This window comes from Dermochelys coriacea, chromosome 28 (assembly GCF_009764565.3).
Source record: "Dermochelys coriacea isolate rDerCor1 chromosome 28, rDerCor1.pri.v4, whole genome shotgun sequence".
NCBI classification, from domain to species: Eukaryota; Metazoa; Chordata; order Testudines; family Dermochelyidae; genus Dermochelys; species Dermochelys coriacea.
This window is the reverse complement of record NC_050095.1, coordinates 3,566,894-3,590,362: the sequence shown is the minus strand read 5'-3', so window position 1 is coordinate 3,590,362 and position 23,469 is coordinate 3,566,894. Positions and strand designations below refer to the sequence as shown.

At 49.0% G+C, this 23,469-nt stretch overlaps 1 protein-coding gene, 1 long non-coding RNA gene, 2 other non-coding genes and 1 pseudogene across 4 annotated transcripts in view; 3 read left to right on the top strand and 2 right to left on the bottom strand.

The window, feature by feature from the left end:
• Positions 1-23,469, top strand: part of LOC119849371 — a 1,398,949-nt pseudogene that overhangs the window by 273,231 nt on the left and 1,102,249 nt on the right.
• LOC119849376 (zinc finger protein 420-like) overlaps positions 1-23,469 on the bottom strand; it is a 3,142,523-nt gene that overhangs the window by 2,222,042 nt on the left and 897,012 nt on the right. The gene's annotated exons all lie outside the window — the stretch shown is intronic.
• On the bottom strand, positions 574-23,454 carry LOC122457768. Its single transcript, XR_006277442.1, has 3 exons — positions 23,437-23,454; positions 17,498-17,502; positions 574-1,142 (listed from the first exon to the last, which is right to left on the bottom strand). It is a non-coding gene; the product is annotated as an uncharacterized LOC122457768 (long non-coding RNA).
• TRNAF-GAA lies at positions 9,650-9,722 on the top strand. The gene has a single exon. It is a non-coding gene; the product is annotated as a tRNA-Phe (tRNA).
• Positions 20,008-20,079, top strand: TRNAA-UGC. Its single transcript has one exon. It is a non-coding gene; the product is annotated as a tRNA-Ala (tRNA).

The window sequence follows — 23,469 nt, the reverse complement described above, 5'->3', positions numbered from 1 at the left end:
TGGCAAAAGCCTGGCCAAAAAGGGTGGGGGAATTTTTAAATCCCTGGGCCAATACTGTCCAGCATAGTTGCTTTTTAATTTTTTTTGTGTCCCTCCACTCAAAAGAAAAGATTTCTTGGGACGAGGTATCTACGGGAATAGCGAAGAACTCATCTTTCAAATTGAGGACGAAAAATGGGTATACTGGCCTCCTACAGAAGCCAGTAAGGTATACGGATTTGGAACCAGGGGGTGCAGAGTTTTAACCCATTCATTAACTGCCCTCAGATCCTGTACCAAGCGATACGTGCCATCAGGTTTTCGTACGGGCAGGATGGGAGTGTTCCAGGCTGACTGGCATTCCCAGAGGATTCCATATGTTAGGAACCGATCTATAGTGTCCTGTAAACTATCTCTGGCTTCCCTCGCAATTGGATACTGTTTAACTCGCACCGGGCCTTTTCCTGGCAGGAGCTGAACCTTAACAGGGACTTGCTGGGTAGCTTTTCCTGGGACCCCTGCTGCCCACACTAGAGGGTACACCCGGTCTTCCCACAGGCTCCATTCTGGGGCTTGCATAGCTGAGGGCTCAACTGTAAGGGTCATGATCCATGCATTCTCGGGGGGTAGGGTAAGGGTTATTTCGTTTTGAGTAAACTGCAAGGTGGCGCCTAGGCGACAAAGCAGATCCCGTCCCAGCAGAGGGGTCGGGCACTCGGGGAAATAGACCAGCTTGTGAGATATAGTCCTGTTTCCCAAAGCGCATCCGCTGGGGCATACACTGGGCACTTAGTGCCTCTGCCTGTGGCACCCACCACGGTAAGGGAGTCTGCTACCGGCAACTGAAGGGGTCGATTCACGGCAGTTCGTGCCGCTCCAGAGTCCACTAAAAAGTTTATTTTTGAATTTTTTACTTGCATTTTTACTTGGGGTTTAGGGGTCAGGGCGGTCCGTCCCCCCGGACACCCCTATTCCTGTTTCTTTATTGCCATCATAGGGGCGCCCCCCTTTTTATTCCTTTCTGGGCACTTATCTTTTTAGTGTCCCTCTTGTCTACACAAGGCACGCTGGTTGCGACCCAGTCATCTCTCCTGCGGGCCCGGACGTACGCGTCCACGGCCCCTTCCTTCCCGGCCACTTCCCGTAGTGCCGGCCTGTACCACCTCTACCATTATTTTAACTTGCTTTTTTTTTCTTTTTTTTCTTTTTTTAGACTATAAGCTTTGTTTGCAGTCTTTAAGATTTGTGCCATAGTCATGCTTACTAGATTTTTTTTTTTTTTTGTAACTTTTTTTTCTATTAGGGGCTGCTCTGCTCGTGAAAATTTTCTTAATGATTGCTTCAGTTTCCTGATTATTGGGGCCTGCATTGGTGTTCTGTCGAATAGCATCCCGAATACGCTGTAGGAAGGCCCCTGGGCTTTCCTTTAGATTCTGCATTACCTCATACGGTTTTGCCCAATTATTATGTCAGACAGCCGAGTGACGGAGTCCATGCAAAAGCAACTGCTTATAGGTGGTAAGCCGGGTCATACGCGCAGGATCATTTGGGTTCCACCTGGGGTCTACTCGGGGGACCTGCTCATCCAGGTCAGGGACATTATTACGATCCTGGTCATACCGTCTCTGTGCCTCCTCCCTTGCCTTGCACACGACCTGTTGTCGTTCAACTTCAGACAATAAGGTGCGCAGGAGGATGTTGCAATTGTCCCAATCCAGCTTATAGCTGCTAAGGCGGCCCTCAAAAACTGAAATAAACCTGCTCGGGTTGGTGGAAAACTCCCCTGCCTGTACTTTGAAAGCAGCCAAATCCATAGGGTTAAAGGGCACATGGGTATAGGTCTGCATAGTCGTGGCCGGACGCTCACCTGTGCCAGTACGGGAGAGCTTAGTTTCAGTAAGTAAAGGATATAAGCCCACTGTAGGAGCCCTATCAGATGGGGGCCGAAGGGGACACTGGACCTGCCATCACAGTTGGGGTGGGGGTCTGGGGACTAACATTAGCCACTACCGAACCAGTCGGAGTCAAATTACATCGCTGTAAGACATCTGGTCGATTACACAAAGCCAAAACCAAGTGCGCATACAGATGTTCATTCCATTTCCCCATTTGCTTTCAGAACAAAAGTAACTGGAGGATCGTACTGTAATTAATTGACCCTCCTGGTGGCCACCGCTTCTGGTCCTTTAGTTGATATTGAGGCCAGTTAACTGTACAGTATTGTTTTAATTTATTCTTAGTTATTGGATTCGAGCCAAATACCTTCCAATTTGCTAGGATACCCTCTAGGGGCGTACACTGTGCCCTCCCTCCCGAGCTCTGTCCCTGTCCCATGCCTATAGGATAACTCTGGGCATCCCCAGGTTCAAAACAGAGCAGACAATCCGGATTAGAAAAGGTTCCTACCTTATCCGAAGGACCGGTTTTCCACTGCTGCCCACGGCACTTCTCCACTTATCAGGCGCGTTGCACCGTTGTGCCCTACGGGGTTGGTTGAGCTATGCCCCTCCAAGGTCCCCGGGAATCACACTGGTGTGCACTGGGCATCGGTCGGACTCCTCACCTGCTGGTCCCCGCAAGGGATCTGGGCAAGGCTTGTGTTGTAGCCTCTCGTCCACCCAGGGATGCCAAAAACTGTTGCTGGCACAAAAGCCCGAAGCAGGCAACAGCTGGATTTGTTGCCCGGTGTGCGTCGCCCAATAATCACATCGGGGTGGAGAAGTAGAAAAGTTTATTTGAAGCTTCAAGCAGTACAGGGAAACAACAATCTCAAATCCTGCACACCAGTGCAAGAAGTTACACATATTTTATACATTTATTTTTTAGCATACTTATTCAATAGCAAGCTGCCCTAAGTATCTATATAGCCAATCCAGTATAGCAGCCAGTTTTCCTTTTTTCTTTTATTATTTATTTTTTTATATATGGAGTTGTTTGTTTAGCATTATTTAACATTTCTGTTCTGCTTGACCTAATTTTGCTCCAGCCAGTCTGTGCCTGCAATACACTGTTGCAAACTTCTCAGTGTGAAGTTGAGTTACCTAGTGGCCATGCACGGTGTCCCCAGCACTAGGAGAGGAAAAAAAGTCCCTCTGACTCCAACCTCTGTTTTTGTAAGCACTGCAGCTGGCTCACAAAATTTGTGGTAACTTTCCCCCTCCCCCCGCTGCCCCTTTTTCTGCAGGGAATCAAAGAATTCTGCAGGGGACATGAATTCTGTGCATGCACAGTGGTGCAGAATTCCCCCAGGAGTAAGGTTTGAATCTTGCAGAGTATGAATCAGTCTGCCTCTGTCCAGAAACTACCTTACTGCTCCTCCAAGAAAAAAGGTCCTGCCTCAGAAGAAACCATGTGATTGGAGTCAGTGCATATCTCTCTCCTTACAGGAGGTGCCTCTGTAGGATAGGGCTTTATTCCTTCCTTTAGTCCCCATGGAAGGGTAAGCAATGAGAGAATTTGTTCCTCTTTTGTGTATAGAAGAAATAAAGACAGACTGAATTATTTCCCAGGGTTGTAAGCAATAAACTCCAAGCTAGCAGAGGATGGTTTCAATCCATCAACTGCTGGGCTATGGGCCCACCCTTCCGCTGCACCACTTTCCTGTGTGGGTGGTTCAGGTACAGGATCTATTCACAGTGCAGCTTACAAGCTGTGCAATGGAGAGTTGTGGCTGTGGGATTTTAGAAGCTTTATAGGAAGGTGATTGTACATGTGTTGTGTCAAATCTCCAAAGCTGAACTGAAATATGATTGCTGCATTCCCATGCAGGGTCTCCTTAGTCTAATGATTCAGTAAAACCAGCCCCTTCCCCTTGCTTTTCTCATGGTAAGATCCATCCAGTCTCCTGCCCCCAGTCCAAGCGAAGGAGGGTTTCCCCAATTCCCCGAGTGTCAAAAACACCCTGCGAGGGGCCCACCCGGGGCAGGGCCATGCTCGGGTAGGAGCCCCCGCTTCCACCCCCCCAGCCCAAGAAATTGAAAATTTAAAAACAAGAAAGTGGAGCCAAAAAACATTTCAAAGCTCACCATGCCCAAACCCGCCCTCTGTCACTGGCAGAAAAGCCATACTTCTCCTTACTAGGGATGTCCGATTGCCCCACTAGAATTGGGACACTATCGTGTTCAGTCTCTGCAGCACTGGTGGAGCTGGGGAAAATACATGGCTGAGGAAATTTCTGTGGCCAAAAGATAGTTCTTTAGGATGACAGTCTTCTAGGATAATGACAAGGTCCACTTACTCCACTGGCTGAGCCGTTCCTCACAGACCAGCAGCAGCCTCTCCCAGTTCACGTTCCCCACCTCATCACCGACCAAATGCTAGAAGGCCCAGCTCAACAACCTGCCCACTCTTGCAGCCCTCCTCTTCTGCCCTGACTGACAGGGAGGAATATTAAGCCTCCCTCCCTTAGGCCAGCCCTTCAGCATTCCTGGGGAACACCAACATCACCCAAGTGACTTTGGGCCAGTAGGTCAACCAATAGGGCTGCCTCCTAGGCCAGGCTGCAGCCCAGCTTCAGGACTCAGAGGAAATGGAGCTCACATCCCTATCTGCAGGACTCCAGGCATGGCCAGCCTTCTGGATCAAAAGTCTCCTCTTGTGCTCAAGTCACAACAGCTAGTGGGCAAAAGACTGGCTCCCATGTGATTTGAGAGAGCAAGACAAAGCCTTGGGACACCCAGTAGCATTAGGTGCTGAAAGAACTATCCCAAGGTCCAACAGACTTGAACTCGGATTGTAAGATTCAAAGTCCGGAGTGCTGGCCCTTACTCCATGGGACAAACAGGAAACAGCTTGTGTTCTGCTGACTTCTGTGTGAAAGGGCCTGGGTGGTCAGTTTTTCCCTTCTTCACTCAAGGCCTCAATGGTCTCTGTCCAGTCCTGCATTTGCTCAACAAGTCGGCATGCAGTGGTTTGCTGTACACCCATAGGCCTTTCTTCCTCCAGACTGTGAGGCCAGTGGGCGTGTGAGGAAGCTGCCCCTTCAGTCCCTGGCACTAAATGGCCCTTCCTAGGAAAGGCCGAGTCCTGAAAAGAAAAGAAAGAAACACCAAAGAGGGTACTGAAGAGACGCCTCCTGAGGGATACTAGAGGTGGAAAGAAACCAATTAAGCCTGTCAGGTCAGTTTAAAGTATAGGCTACCAGCAGCAAATTAAGTAAACCGAGGAAAAGAAGAAGGAAAAGAAGAAAAGGACATTGTTAGCTCTGAGCCAAGAGTAGGCTGCCTGGGTTGAAACAGTTGGGAACCCTTATCCCCAGGTTCTCATCCTGGTTCTGGGAGAAGAGTGGGGGCTGTTACCTGCTCCTGCAAACCCTGCTATTTTGCACTTTGAAACTTTTTTTTTCTTCCCCTTCTTTCTCTCCACTCCCCCAGGACCAAGTCCCAGCTCCAGTCTCTAAAGATAGTCTGCTTTGACTTCAAACCCTGTTCTGCCAAATCATCTTTAACTACCCCTAACTAATTTACAACCCTTCAGCAGCCCTTCCGGAAGCAGCACCAAACTTGAAAGATTACTGGCAGCTTCCCATAATGCTGCCCTTACTTCAAACTTCAAGCGGACTGAAGTGCCTCCTTTCCCTGGAAGGCATCCAGTCCCCATGGGCAGGGACCTTCTTCCACTGCCCATATACCAAGGAGGGTGGGCTCCTCAGCAACCCCCCATCCCTCTGGGTCCCCTAACACTTCCTCCATTTCCTTTTTAATCTCATCCCAAGTTGACCCCTGCACCTGGTATGGGCCCTGGTTCTTCCTTATTCATTTATCCAAAAAATCCTTTACTCTGGCATGCCAGAACCCACAACTACCATCACGAGAGTTTGCGATGCCTCCTCCAAACAGCTGCGTGGAATGTTGGGGAGGGGGACTTACGGGCTGCCACTCACCTATCCGATGCGATGCATCCGAGTCACCGGCACCAAGATGTTAGGGGGCTTATTCCTTCACCCATTTACTTCCCTGGTCCTTCTCACATGAACAGAGAGCAACAATACCCAAAGTCCAAAGGTGCATACAATTCGATGTTTATTGGGGTGAACTTCCAGCAAGCATGATTCCAGTTTCTTTCCTTAGTGTCCCCCTTCCCAGCTCTGACACCACAGAGCCTTACACCCGTGTCCCTGTTCCCATCCCTGCCCTTAGCTAAACATGATTCCAATTTCCCCACCCCCATTCCCTGTTCCCCCACTCACCCACTTCCTGATTGACTGAAGACTATATAGTAAAACTTGAGTTCTGCTTAGCTATACCTTAACCAATCATTTTCCTGAAATTTAACTAACCAATCCTAACCTATTGTAACTTGATTATTTAACCAATTATATCCCACCACCTTAATTAGTTTACACCAGCAAAATTAATTATACAGCAGACAGGAACAATCACAGAACCAGACAGAGATGATACAGACAAACAATAGGGAAATGACAGGTTTCAGAGTAGCAGCCGTGTTAGTCTGTATTCGCAAAAAGAAAAGGAGTACTTGTGGCACCTTAGAGACTAACAAATTTATTAGAGCATAAGCTTTCGTGACCCCTTGATCCTTTTCTGCAGAATTGCTGTCTAGCCACTCGGTCTCTAGTCTGTAGCGGTGCATGGGATTCTTCCGTCCTAAGTGCAGGACTCTGCACTTGTCTTTGTTGAACCTCCTCAGATTTCTTTTGGCCCAATCCTCTCATTTGTCTAGGTCCCTCTGTATCCTATCCCTACCATAGGGATACCCTACCAGTGGCATATCTACCACTCCTCCCAGTTTAGTGGCATCTGCAAACCTGCTGAGGGTGCAATCCACACCATCCTCCGGATCATTAATGAAGATATTGAACAAAACCGGCCCGAGGACCGACCTTTGGGGCACTCCGCTTGATACCAGCTGCCCACTAGACATGGAGCCATTGATTATTACCCATTGAGCCTGATGATCTAGCCAACTTTCTATCCACCTTATAGTCCATTCATCCAGCCCATACTTCTTTAACTTGCTGGCAAAAATACGGTGGGAGACCATGTCAAAAGCTTTGCTAAAGTCAAGGAATAATACGTCCACTGCTTTCCCCTCATCCACAGAGCCAGTTATCTCATCATAGAAGGCAATTAGATTAGTCAGGCGTGACTTGCCCTTGGTGAATCCATACTGACTGTTCCTGATCACTTTCCTCTCCTCTAAGTACTTCAGAATTGATTCCTTGAGGACCTGCTCCATGATTTTTCCAGGAACTGAGGTGAGGCTGACTGGCCTGTAGTTCCCAGGATCCTCCTTCTTCCCTTTTTAAAGATGGGCACTACATTAACCTCTTTCCAGTTGTCCTGGACTTCCCCCAATCGCCATGAGTTTTCAAAGATAATGGCTAATGGCTCTGTAATCACATCCGCCAACTCCTTTAGCATTCTCAGATGCAGTGCATCCAGCCCCATGGACTTGTGCTCGTGCAACTGTTCTAAATAGTCCCGAACCACTTCTTTCTCCACAGAGGGCTGGTTGCCTCCTCCCCATGCTGTGCTGCCCAGTGCAGTAGTCTGGGAGCTGACCTTGTTCGTGAAGACAGAGGCAAAAAAAGCATTGAGTACATTAGCTTTTTCCACTAGGTTGTCTCCTCCTTCAGTAAGGAGCCCACGCTTTCCTTGACTTTCTTTTTGTTGCTAACATACCTGAAGAAACCCTTCTTGTTACTCTTAACGTCTCTTGCTAGCTGCAATTCCAGGTGTGATTTGGCCTTCCTGATTTCACTCCTGCATGCCCGAGCAATATTTTTATACTCCTCCCTGGTCATTTGTCCAATCTTCCACTTCTTGTAAGCTTTTTTTTGTGTTTAAGATCAGCAAGGATTTCACTGTTAAGCCAAGCTGGTTGCCTGCCATATTTACTATATGCACATCCGTATGTGCTTACGAAAAACCTAGAGGAACTGATACCAAAGCCTGAACATGAAACACAAGTGCTCCCACTTACCGCAGTAAAACCGTTTCCCTTCCCTCAATCATAGAATCATAGAATATCAGGGTTGGAAAGGACCTCAGGATGTCATCTAGTCTAACCCCCTGCTGAAAGCAGGACCAATCCCCAACTAAATCAGAGACCATCAGGACAGAATCAAGGCCCATCCAGGTCCCAGAGCCCAGCCCACTCCTGCCTCCATTCTGCTGCTGACTCAGGGTGTTTTTCCACCATGGCCAACTGTTTAAGGGCCACAGAAACCTGGTTAGCCACTGCTGTGGGGAACTGCCTTTGTCACTGAAGATGCTCCTCACAGTGGCTCTGCCAAAGGGGATACAATGCTATGGCATTGATTAGGTGCAGTGTGTCCCAGCACATCAGGTGATAGCCCAAGGGGAGCTCTGTGACCCAGTTCGTCACAGGACCTTCAGTCTGAACCAGTATGGCCGTTCTTACGTCCTTATGCTCCTTTCATATAGATGCAGGGATTCTACCTCACAATGTGTCCCTGAGCACTCAGCCAAAATGCTCCAGATGGGCAAACACTCTGGGCTCCTGAAGCCTCTGCCACCCAGCTAGTGCCCTATGGCTCATCCCTAACCCTTGATGCTGCTCCTTTCTACAGAATGTGAAAGGAGAGGAGGCAGTTCAGGAGCCTTCTGGGGATGCAGATCTGAGGCTTTGGGAGAGACAGATTGTCTCAGACATCAGAGCGCTGTAAACCATGCAGCCACCCCCTAAATCAGGGGCCTGTTCCAACCCTGAGTGTGGGCTCCTGGGATCCCTCCCACAGAGCAGGGTGCCCAGAGATTACATCTTGAAAATAGACGTGTGAAACTAACTCCTGCTCTCCCTGACAGGGCCTCCTCTAGACTAAATGGTACCCCAGGCAAGAAGCTTCTTTGCTGCCCCCTGCCCCATATGTTAAAATTTTGAATATCTTATTTTTTATTGCATGTGCAGATCATTTTATGACTTTCATGCACAATTTGGATGCATGATTTTCTCTATCGTATAAAATGATAAATTTGCATGCTAGGATCTATATTTTTCATTCCATGTGAGCAAATAAAAAAAAATCATTTCAACTAAGCATATAGAAACTTTTTAATTTTAACAGTAACTGAAATGTACTAACATCTAGAAATTGAACTGTCACCAACACAGGGTGGACCAGTATTAAATAGAGTGACAGTTAGAGACAGTGTTTGAATGTTAATCCTAGAGCTTTAGTTCAAAGGTAATTTTTCTCGCCTTTGCCCTCATGAACTGAAGCGCAGCATTAGAGAGATCGAAACACTGGCCAATCGCATTTTCAAGTGATAAAATAGCAAGCGATGACAGTCTCTCATTGGCCATTGTTGATGAAAGATATTTTTAATGAGCCTGAGCATCAAGGCACAGGTGGCTCTGTCTATCTCCTTCCTCTACGCTAGTGGGCCCCAATTCCCTGGCAACCAGAAGGGGAAGCTGAGACAACAGGGTGGGGTGGCAAGTGTCAGCAGGACTCTTGTTGCCGGGGTCTAGCTGCCCAACTTCCTCCCTGTGCCACTGGGCCCCAGTCACCTTCAGCCCAGGAACTAAGGCAGGAATGGGGTGAGGAAGCAAGTCAAGCTGAGCAAGGCAGGCAAAAATTCAACTTGCCTTCGTGGGCCACTCGCAATTATGTTCTTTTTGTGTGCCATGGCTGACAAAAACATCCCGACAGAGAAACAGCAGGCCAAAAAGGTGCCCTGTAGGTACCAAAGTTGCTCAGTCAGGAGAGCATTAAACTGAAGATCTAGAGGTCCCTGGTTCAATCCCAGGCTTTGGCATGTTCTTTGGTCCCTTTGTGTGCAGGGGTGGGCTGTTTTCTGGAAGTGCAGTGGTGCCTTTAACTGCCACAAGTCCTTCATTTCAGGATCCCCAGCGGGAAAAGACAGGGGAGGCTTATGCACCAAGTTGGCCCACCTGAGCTTTCTTTCTTCTCTTGCTCTTTCTCAACAAGGAGAAGAAAAAGAAGCTCTCCTTCAAGCTGGAGTGACAAGGGCGATGTAAGGATGACTTCCTGAGCGCCAGCTCCAGTCCTTTGCTCTACCACCTGACCTATCGAAGGGCTGCCTCCACTTTCTCCAAGTTTGCCCATTGGTGTGTGCCAGGACAAGTGCCAGCCAAATGCAGATACTTGTTTTATTCAACTTGGAATACAAAGTGTTTGGATAATGTCAGGAAAATGTGATATACTAAAGTTTAATACATTTGCTTAAGTCAGAAAAAGAAAGTGAGAAGTTAACTCTGTAGTTGCTGGTGTTGCCTGTCTCTCTCCGGTCAGACAACGAACCGTGCTGTCTGGGGTTCGAGTCCTCGATAATTTGACGATTCCGCCAGGACCCGTCTGACTCTCCGGCGCAGGATCAGACTCTAAAGCAATGCAGCGCGCATCCTCCGGTTTTGAGGAGCCTTGCCAGTGACCTGATCCCTGCGTCAGTGATAAGGCGTGTTCTGTGAACCAGCAGGAGCCCATAGAAATCCAACAACGTCCACCTACCCTTTGAGTAGGATCCAGATCCAGGTCTTCGGGGTTCGAGTCCCTGGAGAAGGTCTTCAGGGTTCGAGTCCCTGGAGAGGTAAGCGATCACTTGATCCTAAGAGCTGGGGATTGTGGGTTTGAGTCCCTTTTCCCCTTAGGATGGGACAATTTTGCAGTAAATGCCCGGGGGATGCTCCGTTGTCTCTGATTCTCAGAGATTGGAAGGGAATCTCTGGAACTACTGGAACTACTAACTAAATCAAAAATGAAAAACTTATGTCAGGTTCAATGGCCAGCTTTCACCACTCATTTGTCCCCGACTAAAGGATGGCCAGCCTGCGGAACTTTTACTGCAGATTGGATGGATTCCTTAAAAGATATTTTGGTTGATCTTAGACCGGGACAAATGGATTATTTGTTTGTGTGGTGTAACTATAAGCCTTAAGACAGGACTTCCAGGCATAAAAGGAAGCACTGGCTAAGCAAGTACCAGTCCTTCAGAGACTTGTCAAAATTTAATCATTTGTGCTCAGCATATGCCGTAATAACAGTGTGTCTGCCATAAGAGGAAATTAAATAGTTAAACCGCCAATTGGCCGTGCGTTCTGTCCAGGTGATGAGCCTCATGGGGGAGGACTTGGGTAGCCCTTGTGAGTGAGAATATTTAAGAGAAGAGACCAGGAGGGCTGGGGGCTAGTTAAGAAGCCTACCCTCCTTGTTAAATTGGTAGTGGGACAAAGCTGGTGCTCATGGAAGGGACAGTTCAAAACAGGATCAGGCCCAAGTGGGCAGGCAACAGATAGAGAGATTGGAAAACAGGTTGGAAACTTGGCAGGCATAGTGAAAGGAAAGGAGTAAATAATTACAGGAATGGGAAACGTAAATCCCGGAATAAAACTTGGAATGGTAAAATCTGAGTTGATTGGGTGTCGTTTTGGGAGATAAGCAAGTGATTTAAGAAAAGAAAGTGAGAAGTTAACTCTGTAGTTGATGGTGTTATCATGTTTTCCCAACACACAAAAGGCCCCTGGTTCGAAATCATGCAGAAACATGATGGCTTCCTTTTTCCAGCTCCCCTTGCAGTCCAGCAAGGCGTTCCTCTTTCTGCCACTCTCCTGTCCCTGGGATAACCCCAACCTCCATGACAGAGGGTGGTGAAATGAGCTGAGATAAGCGCCTTGCATCAACTGGGGAAAACTAGAGGATCTAGGCCAGTCAACTTTTGGAGCCTTTTCACTTGGCCTCCTCTGCCCTTGGAGGTTGGACTATGGAGGCCGGCTCTTCCTGCTGGCCTCCTTTGCATGACTTGCCAAAGGAGGAATTGAGGCAGGAATGGGGCCAAAGAGGAAGGCACGGCAGAAGCTAAGCGCCTCAGTGAGGCTAAGTGGGGTTAGTAGAGCACCACCATTCATTCTGCCAAAGCCTGGGGAGGTGTGGTTATCTGCTGGGAGGTAGACTCCTGTGTCTGCCTTTTGGCTTCCCAGGGATTTCTACTTGCAGCCCCAGGGAAGAAGCTGGGTTCTGGGTGGAAGGAAAATAAGCAATGGGGAGTCCAAGTGGGCTCCTTTCTGGCCAAGATGATGTGCTGTGGTGGGCTTGGGAGTTGCCTGCGAGCCATGGGTGGACTTGTTCCAGCGAGAACAGCTGCTTCTTTTTGGCCGACCTCGTGGCACCAGTGGCAGCTTGTCAGAGGGCAGGTGCTGGCTAGAGTGAATGCGATATAGGAAACCTCAGCCTGCCCCTCCAGACCAAGTCCACTGCTTGTCTCCTGCGTTGTGACATCCAGATTTAAATCTTCCTAGCACGAGCTGCAGATGTGTATTAAGACTTCCTGGTTGGCTCATTCATTGCCAAAGTAGCTCAGTTGGGAGTGCATTAGATTGATTTCAAACTGACATAGAATATCAGGGTTGGAAGGGACCTCAGGAGATCATCTAGTCCAACCCCCTGCTCAAAGCAGGACCAATCCCCAATTTTTGCCCCAAATCCCTAAATGGCCCCCTCAAGGATTGAACTCACAACCGTGGGTTTAGCAAGCTAATGCTCAAACCAGATTGATGATCTGAAAGTTTCTGTTTTGATGGCAGGCTTTAGCACACCCATTTACCCTGGGTATGTAGTCCTGGGCTTTCTTCTGGCTGTGCAGCTGTGCCTTGAACTCACAAGTTTTCCTAATTTCAGAGGCAACACTTGCAGAGGGTGCTATGTGTGGTCATGAGCTACATCATGTGGTGTTACCAGGCTCTCTTCCTGCACAGCAGCTGCTGGAGGGGTAAGTGGAGAGGAGCTGCCTTTCCTGCTTCCTTCCCCTGCATTGTTCACACCTGGGAGTGGCTGTTGATCCTAAGGGGGTGGGGCTGAACCTTGAAATTGTGCCCCCCCCACCTCTTTTGGCAGACACCATGCCTGTGCCTGGTTTCCAGCTCCTCAGCCAGAGGAAAAAGTGGTATTCTGCACCTGAGTGGCCAGCCCTTACTTTCTTTCTCATGAAGGGGAGAAAAAAAGAATCGCTTTTCAAACCCCCATCCTGCCGTTGACCGAGGCGTGACTTTCTAAGTTCCTGCTACAATGGAGTATTCAGAGTTAGTGCAGCCCTGTACACATAAAGTCCATGAAACATTCCCTTTCATCCCAGCCCTGTTATGTCGCTAGTAGCTGCTGTCCCCTGGGAGCAGCAAAGGATGTTTCCCATTTTCCAGGAAATCCCAGCCAGGGACTAGTCAGCTTCAGGCTTCTCCTCTCTCCCTTCTTGGAATCAAGTTCACGTTTTTACCATGAGTTAAAGCAGCTGTAGGGGACTGCGGAAGACTTTGTTATGGCCTAGCTAGTTTTGGGTTTTCCAAAAACCCCTTTTGGAAAGTACGTAATTCGAAAGGCGAACTGTCAGGTTGGAGGGAGGTTACCAGTGGAGTTCCTCAGGGATTGGTTTTGGGACCAATCTTATTTAATCTTTTTATTACTGACCTTGGCACAAAAAGTGGGAGTGTGCTAATGATTGCAGATTATACAGATGCAGATGCAGATGATACAAAGCTGGGAGGTATTGCCAAATCGGAGAAGGATCGGGATATTATACAGGAGGATCTGGATGACCTTGTAAACTGGAGTAATAGTAATAGGATGAAATTTAATAGTGAGAAGTGTAAGGTTATGCATTTAGGGATTAATGACAATAATTTTAGTTATAAGTTGGGGACGCATCAATTAGAAGTAACGGAAGAGGAGAAGGACCTTGGAGTATTGGTTGATCATAGGATGACTATGAGCTGCCAATGTGATATGGCTGTGAAAAAAGCTAATGCGGTTTTGGGATGCCTCAGGAGAGGCATTTCCAGTAGGGATAAGGAGGTTTTAGTACCGTTATACAAGGCACTGGTGAGACCTCACCTAGAATACTGTGTGCAGTTCTGGTCTCCCATGTTTAAAAAGGATGAATTCAAACTGCAGCAGGTACAGAGAAGGGCTACTAGGATGATCCGAGGAATGGAAAACTTGTCTTATGAAAGGAGACTTAAGGAGCTTGGCTTGTTTAGCCTAACTAAAAGAAGGTTGAGGGGAGATATGATTGCTCTCTATAAATATATCAGAGGGATAAATACAGGAGAGGGAGAGGACTTATTTCAGCTCAGCACCAATGTGGACACAAGAACAAATGGGTATAAACTGGCCACCAGAAAGTTTAGACTTGAAATTAGATGAAGGTTTCTAACCATCAGAGGAGTGAAGTTTTGGAATAGCCTTCCAAGGGAAGCAGTGGGGGCAAAAAAAGATCTATCTGGTTTTAAGATTCTACTTGATAAGTTTATGGAGGAGATGGTATGATGGGATAATGTGATTTTGGTAAGTAATTGATCTTTAAATATTCAGGGTAAATAGGACTAATCCCCTGAGATGGGATATTAGATGGATGGGATCTGAGTTACCCAGGAAAGAATTTTTTGTACTATTTGGCTGGTGAATCTTGCCCATATGCTCAGGGTTTAGCTGATTGCCATATTTGGGGTCAGGAAGGAATTTTCCTCCAGGGCAGATTGGAGAGGCCCTGGAGGTTTTTCGCCTTCCTCTGTAGCATGGGGCATGGTTGACTTGAGGGAGGCTTCTCTGCTCCTTGAAGTCTTTAAACCATGATTGAAGGACTTCAATAGCTCAGATATAGGTGAGATTTTTCATAGGAGTGGGTGGGTGAGATTCTGTGGCCTTTGCTGTGCAGGAGGTCGGACTAGATGATCAGAATGGTCCCTTCTGACCTTAGTATCTATGAATCTATGAATCTATATTCATGAGCTGTTTTTGTGTAGTGCTTATTAACGCTGGCCGTCTGCCCCTCCGTTGGACTCCGTCCCAGGCAGAGCTGGGTGTGCTGGATTCCCCACCTCCGTGACTGCAATGCTTGGAGTCCCCATTGCGGGTGGGTCACTAACCTTCAATAAAGCCAATAACTCACAGCAGTGTGTAAGCCTTCTTTTTTCAGAGTACTCCTGCCAGGCCTGTGGTGCTTCGAGCACCTTGGCCCAGAACATTTGGCGCCACGAGCAGGGTACCCTGAGAAGTGATGCCGCTTTGGCTGAAGGTAGGGGAAGTGGGGAAGCCGTCGCTGTCCCTACAGCACATATCAGGATGGCCCCCGACAGAGCGCTGGGGGCCGGTAGTGCGGGTTATGGCCAGGTGGGCTGCCCCGGCGGATTGGCCGGAGTTTCAACAGGCCACAGGGTTCACGCCCGTGGTTGAGGGGTTACAACGGTTACGAGCGAACCGGCGCTCTGGGACGGAGCGGCGGGCGATGGAGGAGCTAGGGTGGCTCCTGCTGACCACCGTCCAGGCCCAGGACGAGGAGGTGCTCCGCTTACAGCGAGCACTGGAAGGGAAGACTCAGGCCTGCACGGCACAGGCGGAGGCCCGGGCCGTGGCTCAAGACGTTGTCACCTCCCAGGCGGGCGCGCCCAGGAGCTGACACGACGTTGTGAAGTGTTGGTTGCCCAGGTAGCGAATAAAAGGTGCCTCAGGCGCGGACGGCAGCCAGTGACCACCGCCCAGGTGCGTGCGGTGACTGCTGCCCCCTCCTGGGACCCTGAGACTTCGGATGGGAACTGTCATAAATATAAAGGGAAGGGTAAACACCTTTAAAATCCCTCCTGGCCAGAGGAAAAACCCTTTCACCTGTAAAGGGTTAAGAAGCTAGGATAACCTCGCTGGCACCTGACCACAATGACCAATGAGGAGACAAGATACTTTCAAAGCTGGAGGGAGGGAGAAACAAAGGGTCTGGGTCTGTCTGATGCTTTTGCCGGGGACAGAACAGGAATGGAGTCTTAGAATTTAGTAGGTAATCTAGCTAGATATGCGTTAGATTATGATTTCTTTAAATGGCTGAGAAAATAAGCTGTGCTGAATAGAATGGATATTCCTGTCTTTGTGTCTTTTTGTAACTTAAGGTTTTGCCTAGAGGGATTCTCTATGTTTTGAATCTAATTACCCTGTAAGGTATTTACCATCCTGATTTTACAGAGGTGATTCTTTTTACCTTTTCTTCTATTAAAATTCTTCTTGTAAAAAATTCAATGCTTTTGTCGTTGTTCTTAAGATCCAAGGGTTTGGGTCTGTGGTCACTTAGCAAATTGGTGAGGATTTTTATCAAGCCTTCCCCAGGTAGGGGGGTGCAAGGTTTTGGTGAGGATTTTGCGGGGAAAGACGTTTCCAAACAACTCTTTCTCAAAAAATAAACCCGGTTAGACATTTGGTGGTGGTAGTGGAAGTCCAAGGGCAAAGGGTAAAAGAGTTTGTACCTTGGGGAAGTTTTAACCTAAGCTGGTAAAAGTAAGCTTAGGAAGTTTTCATGCAGGTCCCCACATCTGTACCCTAGAGTTCAGAGTGGGGAAGGAACCTTGACAGGAACATTTGGGACTCCTCATCCTCGGAAGAGGGGGAGGAGGAGTCCCCTATGGTGGCTCTGGCGCACCCGGTCTGGGGATTGCGGGTGCAAGGAGGCGCCCTACAACCAGAACTCCTACGCATATTTAAAACAAGTGAGTTGCAGGAAATTGTGAAGATATTCTGACAGGAGCCCCGGGAGAGCATCCTGCAGTGGCTTGTGAGGGCCTGGGACAATGCAGGTATCATGGTTCTGCTGCTCCCTTATGAATTTCAACAGTTGGTATCCTATCACAACATACCCTCAGGTATGTGCACCATTGGTGAATCTGCCGTGGCCGCAGGCCAGAGGGCAAGACATTGAAAGCCCCTCATTGTACCGCTGGCTGGCGGCTGCAGTGGAGGTGGCCTACCCCTCGGTGGGGGAGTTGGAGGCACAGGCATGCCCCTGGAAGACCGTTCTGGTAGGGGTGCAAGCCCTCCATCAATTGGGAATGGCCTGGGCCATCGCCACGGGTGGCGAGATGGGGCCGGACAATGTACCAGTGACAAAATCAATTAAAGCCACAGTGTTACTCCTGGCCCCTGATGAGTTAAAACCTTCCCTCCTCGCCATCGTCATGGCAGAGAATGGGCACGTGAGAGACTTGGCAGCCACCCTTATGCAATTGGAGGCAGCCTTGGCGGGTGCTAGGCCAAGAGCCATATGGGCTGCGAAGGGGCAGCAAGGTGGGGGATAGGAGAAAGGGGAGTAGCGGGTGCCCCAGAAGACCTATGTGGCTAGATCTCTTGCAGGCTAGTGTCTCTCGCGATGAAATCAATGGAAAGCCAATGGCAGACTTATATAAGCGGTGGATACAGCTGCCCCCTACCAAACGTAGTGCTGGAGAAAAAGGGGAGAAGAGTGTGGAGCGAACCAAGCCAGCGGAGCCCTCTGCTCCGCCAGCCGAGTGGAAACTGCTGCGCCCATACTGAGGGCGTGGCAGGTCCTCCATTTCTGTGTGTCATGGTGGCCACACACGGGAGGGAGGTGGGGGACCGACGCCCCTATGTACCCCTAGCAATTCGCTGGCCGAGGGGAGGAGTCCAACATGTGTTGGCGTTGATAGATACTGGCGCTGAGGTCACCATTTTGCACTCCGCGCAGACCCAGGGCCAAGCCACTGTCGTAAAAGGCCTCGAAGGAGCAGAGACCCTGGCGTATGAGGTTACTGTCACTCTGACCCTGGGGAAGGCTCCCCTGTTCCGGGCCACAGTCTTGGTGGAGACTACTGGAGAATACATACTGGGTATCGACGTCCTATGGGGTCGCTCTGTGGATACCCAGTACGGCCTCTTCGCGTTCGGACATCCCCGGTATGTAAGAGCGCCTCGGGTACGGGAGGTACGGGCATTGACAATCCTACGGGGCTCTCCCTGTTGGGACCCCATGGTGTTGCCTCTCCCGACTCGTCCACCTTGGCCCAAAACAGCAGCCCAAACCCCCAGAGTCTGGATCAATGTCACAAGTGTCTCCATGGAAGACAATTTGTTAAATCCCAGATGAGTGGAGTTAAATCAGTTCTCAGCCTGAGTCCTTTGCTCTTAATCCTGAGGAGATTGTCCCACCATGGGGCCTCTCTTTCACACTGAAGCACAATTTACTTTGCACAGACACAGGAACAGCAAGATCTTTCTCTGTCCCTTGTGCAAAGCAGGGTGTCAAATTCCATGGAACCTTCCTCTTCTGTAATGGAAACAATGGGCAAGCAGGGGGCCCTGGGCACATCCAGCCTTAGCAGTGAGTTCACTCCAGGTGGAGGGGGAAAAGAACCCTGAAAATCTCAGGACCTCAGGGAAGACCCAACCCCTGCTACCAGGATCACTGAGGTGCTGGAGATCTGCATGGGATAGGGACTGTCCAAATTGTCAAGGTGGGGAATGAATAACAATCTACAACTAGATCCACCTCATTAACCACCGACACAGGCTAATCATACTGCAGATAGAAGGGAAACTGGGAGCGCTTCTTTGCTGTTCAGTCATAGAAACAGTGACCCAATTATACCACAGGGAATGTGCTAGGGAAAGCTGGACTTTACAGGCAAGTGGAACTAGTCGATCCTAGAAATACCTGGAGCTCCCCACACCACTTCTGCCAGCAGGGTCAGGTGTTGAGCTGCTCATAGCGCCCTCCCCCTTGTTAGGACATTGATATTCAGGCCTGTCTGTAAAGGCCTATACTCTAAGAATGTAGGTATATGTTTATCATTTAGCTAGTAATAGAGGTATACAAGAAAGAATCTGCGTAAGGACCTTCTCATCGTGACAGTCTGAGGCCCTGTTCTTAGGCCAATGCCTTTGGCTAAGCAGTAGAGGCAGCCATAAGCTGGGAAGCGACCGGTCACATCCTCACATCCCAAACAAGTCAATATGGGTCTGTTAGGAAGGTGATCCGATCTATCACCTCCAGAGAAAGGGAAGAGCCTAGAAGATGTAAAAGGAAATTTAGGTTGATAGCTTTCCGTCTGGTAAGAACTCACTTATCAATAGACACAGCTGGGAAACCTTTACGTCTTTATAGATGTAGATGTGAAATCCTCACTTCTGTATTGTTTTGTCATTATAGTTCCCACTTTGCTATTGTTTATTGGCATGGTCTCTGTCTGGTTCTGTGATTGTTTCTGTCTGCTGTATAATTAATTTTGCTGGGTGTAAACTAATTAAGGTGGTGGGATATAATTGGTTAGCTAATCATGTTACAATATGTTAGGATTGGCTAGTTAAATTTCACTAGAATAATTGGTTAAGGTATAGCTAAGAATATAACTATATAAATTAGGGGTAAACAGGAAGTAAGCTGGGATTCAAAAATAAGGAAAAAGGAGCTTGGATTTAAGCTTGCTGGAAGTTCACCCCAATAAACATCAAATTATTTGCACCTTCAGACTTTGGGTATTGTTGCACTCTGTTCATGCGAGAAGGACCAGGAAAGTGGGAGAGTGAAGGAATAAGCGCTCTAACATCTTGGTGCAGGGACTCGGATACATCGCATCGGATAGGTGAGTGGCAGCCTGTAAGTCCCCCTCCCCAACAGTCCGCGCAGCTGCTTGGAGGGGATATAGTGAACTCTTGTGATGGTAGCTACGGTTTCTGGCAAGCCAGGATAACGGATTTTTTGAACAAATGAATAAGGAAGAATCAGGGCCCATACCAGGTGCCAGGGTTCACCTGGGCTGAGATTGAGAAGGAGATGGGAGAGGTTTTGGGAGACCCCAAGGGAAAGGAGTGTAGGAGAAAGGGAATGGTATTACAAGGGTCGTGTGCTGGGATGGCATACTGGGTAAAAAGGGAAGCCGATCTCCTCCAACACATTAAGGATTTGGAGGGGATTGTGGATCAGCAACGGATTTTAACAGAAAAATCAGTGTTAGCAGTAGAGGTAGGGGATTTGAACACTCCTCCCACCCATTACCTTTCAGCAGGGGGTGGCAGCACCACCCACCCAATGCAGGGGAGAGGGCTGAGTGTATCTGTGCACCCTGAGTCCAGGGCAGGCACTCTCTCTGCCCCACACATAGAATCTGGCCCTGCTGCAAAGTGATCCCTAAGAACCAGCAACCTCCAGGACAGCAGGTTTGGCCCTCAGAGCAGGGAATGTGTCCCCCATGCTGCTGTAGGCCACTGAATGCTCTGGAAACAGGAGGGATCTGAGTGTAACCCATAACAATTTTAGCCCCTATGGGGATGTAGCTCAGTGGTAGAGCATATGCTTTGCATGTATGAGGCCCTGGGTTCAATCCCCAGCATCTCCAACTTCTCTTTTCACCCTCCTGCTTTGCTCATGCCCAGTGGGGATGTGGCCCACCAGTCTCCCTGCACAAGTTTCAGTCCTGCTCAGGGAGGGGCAAGTGCGAATTGCATGGAAGGTCTGTTGGGGTTTCTGCTCCTAAGTCACCTTGGTACTTTTAAGATTCCCACTCACTGTGCTGTTTGGGACAATGGTAGATGAGAAGGGAGAATCCTCCAGCACTGGAGGGAAAGGTCCCATCTGCACAGACTGAGAGGCAAGGAAACAGAGGGGCAGTCAGTGTTCAGAGAGGAGAGAGGTCAGTGATTTACACGCAGCAGGGGACGCTGTCTTTTTGAGGTGAGTGCAGCTTCCTTGGATGGTGCTGACAATGGATAGAAAAAAGGCTGGAGTCAATGACAGATGAGACCATAGAAGGGGGAAGGGCAGCTCCACAGAAGGTCCTGGGTGCTCAGATGCCCCAGTTCTAGGCACCCTGGCCTGTCCTAGAGAGAGAAAAGACACAGCAGGATCTAGCCCCCCTACAGTGATCCCATGGACAAGAATCTGGATGGGAGTGGGGTGAAGGTTCCCTCTGGACAAAGGGGAGCTGAAATCCCACATTGTTCTGGAATTTAAGTAATGCAAGCTTCAAACCCTGCATGTGTGGGGGCTGAAGTGCATCAGCAGAAGGTTGGGCTGGACAGGGGCAGCAGGTTTGTATAATTGCTGGTGCCCAGAATGGGACCAAGTCTTGCTCCTCGCCTCACACACACACCAGCCTAAGGCTCTGGGAGAGAGTTTGGGTGCAGGTGTGGGCTCATGCACGGGGTTGGGGTGCAGGAGGAGGTGCGGAGGGCAGGCTCTTGGAGAGAGTTTGGGTGTGGGTGTGGGGTCTGGGCTGGGGCAGGAGGCTGGGGGTGCGGGAGAGGGTGAGGGGTGCGGCATTTACCTCAGCCATCTCCTGAAAGCAACCCCCACCCTCTCTGACATCAGCCCCTAAGCGGGAGGGCAGGGGGGCGTCCCTGCACACCGCTGCCTGCAGACTCCACCCCCTCAGTTCCCATTGCCACAGTTGGCAGAGTCGGTGCTCAGGGCAGGAGCAGCGTGTGGAGACACCGCGCCCCACAGGGGCTACAGGGACGTGCTAGCCACTTCCGGGAGTGGTGTGCCTTAGCCCACTTGTGTTGCCGGTGGTGGTTGCAGGGGGGTCCCCGGGCCCTTTTAAATTGCCCGGGGGTGGCAGGCGGGACCAGGGAGGACACTCCCAAGGGCATAATGTTGCTTTGCACAACGAAAAATCTTGGAACAGGATAGAAATGAAATGGCAGCAGAACCTAAGGAATTAAAAGCCTCTGGATTCCTGTGTGTGCATTGACTTTGAACGGGAGCTGTAACTTGACTTGCTTTGTGGCTGCGGCTGGTAAAATATCAGAACAAAGTCATCCCAGTGATTCACAAAAAGAAAAGGAGTACTTGTGGCACCTTAGAGACTAACAAATTTATTAGAGCATAAGCTTTCGTGAGCTACAGCTCACTTCATCGGATGCATTTGGTGGAAAAAACAGAGGAGAGATTTATACACACACACAGAGAACATGAAACAATGGGTTTATCATACACACTGTAAGGAGAGTGATCACTTAAGATAAGCCATCACCACCAGCGAGGGAGGGGGGGGAAGGAGGAAAACCTTTCATGGTAACAAGCAAGGTAGGCTAATTCCAGCAGTTAACAAGAATATCAGAGGAACAGTGGGGGGTGGGGTGGGAGGGAGAAATACCATGGGGAAATAGTTTTACTTTGTGTAATGACTCATCCATTCCCAGTCTCTATTCAAGCCTAACTTAATTGTATCCAGTTTGCAAATTAATTCCAATTCAGCAGTCTCTCGTTGGAGTCTGTTTTTGAAGCTTTTTTGTTGAAGGATAGCCACTCTTAGGCCTGTAATCGAGTGACCAGAGAGATTGAAGTGTTCTCCAACTGTTTTTGAAAGTTATAATTCTTGACGTCTGATTTGTGTCCATTCATTCTTTTACGTAGAGACTGTCCAGTTTGGCCAATGTACATGGCAGAGGGGCATTGCTGGCACATGATGGCATATATCACATTGGTAGATGCGCAGGTGAACGAGCCTCTGATAGTCTGGCTGATGTGATTAGGCCCTATGATGGTATCCCCTGAATAGATATGTGGACAGAGTTGGCAACGGGCTTTGTTGCAGGGATAGGTTCCTGGGTTAGTGGTTCTGTTGTGTGGTGTGTGGTTGCTGGTGAGTAGTTGCTTCAGATTGGGGAGCATTTGCTCAAGACAAGAACAAATCTGCACAGACACACCCCTAGAACCCCAACCTGGGGTATTGTATCTTCTACCCAAGATCCATAAACCTGGAAATCCTGGACCCCCCATCATCTCAGGCATTGGCACCCTGACAGCAGGATTGTCTGGCTATGTAGACTCCGTCCTCAGGCCCTTCGTTACCAGCACTCCCAGCTATCTTCGAGACACCACTGACTTCCTGAGGAAACTACAGTCCATTGGTGATCTTCCTAAAAACACCATCCTAGCCACTATGGATGTAGAACCCCTCTACACCAACATTCCACACAAAGATGGACTACAAGCCGTCAGGAACAGTATCCCCGATAATGTCACGGCTAACCTGGTGGCTGAACTTTGTGACTTTGTCCTCACCCATAACTATTTCACATTTGGGGACAATGTATACCTTCAAATCAGCGGCACTGCGATGGGTACCCTCATGGCCCCACAGTATGCCAACATTTTTATGGCTGACTTAGAACAACGCTTCCTCAGCTCTCGTTCCCTAATGCCCCTACTCTACTTGTTCTACATTGATGACATCTTCATCATCTGGACCCAGGGAAAAGAAGCTCTTGAGGAATTCCACCATGATTTCAACAATTTCCATCCCACCATCAACCTCAGCCTGGACCAGTCCACACAAGAGATCCACTTCCTGGACACTACGGTGCTAATAAGCGATGGTCACATAAACACCACCCTATATCGGAAACCTACTGACCGCTATTCCTACCTACATGCCTCTAGCTTTCATCCAGATGATACCACTCGATCCATTGTCTACAGCCAAGCTGTACGATATAACCGCATTTGCTCCAACCCCTCAGACAGAGACAAACACCTACAAGATCTCTATCATGCATTCCTACAACTACAATACCCACCTGCTGAAGTGAAGAAATAGATTGACAGAGCCAGAAGAGTACCCAGAAGTCACCTACTACAGGACAGGCCCAACAAAGAAGATAACAGAACGCCACTAGCCATCACCTTCAGCCCCCAACTAAAACCTCTCCAACGCATCATCAAGGATCTACAACCTATCCTGAAGGATGACCCATCACTCTCACAGATCTTGGGAGACAGGCCA